Below are 2,278 nucleotides of genomic sequence, written 5' to 3'. Positions count from 1 at the left end.
GAGATCTAACCATGTTTGGCCCTTTCTCTATCAGCACAAACAGTGATAAGTTAGTTGCACTCTTAAAAGTGAAAGCTTTGTCATTTTTCATCCAGACAGTTACCGCCTTCCTATCCACAAGGAGCAGGGCCCTCCTGGTCGCTACACGTCTTACTGGAAAAAGCACGCCAGCTCCTCACAGCCCCTCGAAGGCCCCTCCTGGTGGTCCCCACTGTAGGAAGAAAAGCCTCAGACTTTGCTTACAATGTGTCTGTGGGGAAAGGGTGATATTTGCCAATCCTGTGAAACAAAATGTACAGTGTTATGCTTAATTACAAGAGTGGGAATTAATTTTCAGTGGTCTCCCCTGTGCTTCTTGGGCTGCTGCAGATGGTTGCTTTTTGTAGCTCATGCCTGTGACTGACTCACTGTTGAGAATATAAGCATCACTCAGGAACAGAGTGAGGATTGATCGTCTGCTGTAAATCCCGTTGGCTCACAGTGTGGAAGCTTGTTTTGCACATATGTTAATACCGATGTGTGGCTTGGAAACACTTCTCCCATTGCGCCATTGTTCCATTCCAACATCCCCTGTGGAGGGTTTTGTCTGTGGTATTACTCAACTCCCTAAACACCAGTTCTCACCTGCCGGCAAGAAACACAGTCCACCTCAAATATGCCAGATCATAAGCGGAGGCGGGCAACCTCCCTTCTGAGTTAGGAAAAAACCAACTACATTGTGAGGGGAGAAATTTATAGGTAAGCATTTACAGATAATAGACTTGAATATGGTATGTTTTAATTATATCAATCAAAATGTATTAACGATCTGTGATGTGCAGAGACTGTTCTGGGGTGCAGGGGGCATGGCAGTAAATAAAGTTCAGTCTCCAACCTCAAGACCTAACAGTCTAGAGAGCGTTAGTACTGGGCTACCATAGAGCAAGGTGACTTCTAGCTCCTAACTGATTGCTAAAATGCCACGTTTTTGTTCAGGTTCATCAGTCATCTGAGCATCAATCTCTTCTTTAAGATTTTGAGAAGGAAAAGCATCCACTTAGATGTCTGTCCTTCTGTTCAGCTAACAATAAATAATTCCTGAGACGTTTTCCCTGAGGTGCCTCCATCTAAAGAAGAGCCGATGCACAAACCTGGCACTGACATGGGTGGCAGCACCTTGTCCGTGGGCACGTCCACGTGCTGTCATGTGACCACAAAGGAGAACTGGGAGTCCTCAGGGCCAATCCATGGGGGAGGAGGGCAGGAGGAAAAGAGAGTCAAAGGAGGGAGGAGTCAGAGGCCAGGAAGCCATGTGGGATGAAACGGCCAGGGAACTGACCTCATTGGGGGAATGGCCAAAAGAATGATTTCTGCAAGTCCATGTGAAGTAGCTTGCGTGGCTGCAGTAAAGCATCCCTCCTCCCCGGCAGTCCTCTCCATCCTCGGTAAAGTTTGCTGCTCATACAGGTGGCTTGTGTGAATGAGGAGTGGGCTAAGTGGTGGGCAGAATAATGGCCCCCAAACTCTGCCTCTGCAGGTTAAGCTGAGGATCCTGAGGTGGGGAGATGAGCCTGCTTTATCTGGGTGGGCTTCCTTGAGAGTGGAAGAGGGAGGCGGAGGAGGAGAGGGGATGTGACTGCAGAAGAAAGGCACAGATGTTTGTGACATTGCTGCTTTGAACATGGAGGAAGGGGACCGGCCTTAAGGTCTGGGAAAAGCCAGGAAACAGACTCTCCCTTGCAGCCTCCCGGAGGAGGTAACCCTTGTCAATGCTTACGTTTTAGCCCTGGGAGAACTATGTCAGATTCTGGCCTCCAGAACTGTAAGACAGTAAATTTATATTTTTAAGCAACTAAGTTTATGGTAATTTATTAAGCCAGCAATAGAAAATTAATCCAGTATATCAGGGAGAGGGGTTGAGTGCAAAGACAGGAAAATGTAGGGATGATTTAGGGACAGTCATTAGACAGGAGGGTTGCTGTGAGGAGTGTAATAGGATTGGGTCAGAAAGGTCAGTTAATGAGTTTAGACATGACCTTGGGCCATTGGAGAGACACTGATGGATTCCAGAATGAAGATGCAATGGGCAGAACTTCAGAAGCGAAGGCCAGGAGAGCCCCGAGGGACCTCTCAGAGCGCACTCTGCAAGGATGCCCAGGGCTGCCTCCGGCCTGCACTGAGATGGGGCAAGTGCACAGGCCCTGGACTACCATCCCCACTGCGCTGGGGCACTTTGCCTGCATATTCTGGGCTTCCACTTCAGATTTCATTTGAACAAGAGATTTGTATCTAAAATAAT

Source organism: Myotis nattereri (genome assembly GCF_964212035.1).
Source record: "Myotis nattereri genome assembly, chromosome: 3".
Lineage (NCBI taxonomy): Eukaryota > Metazoa > Chordata > Mammalia > Chiroptera > Vespertilionidae > Myotis > Myotis nattereri.
The sequence above is the reverse complement of the archived record's forward strand: the minus strand, read 5'-3'. Positions refer to the sequence as shown.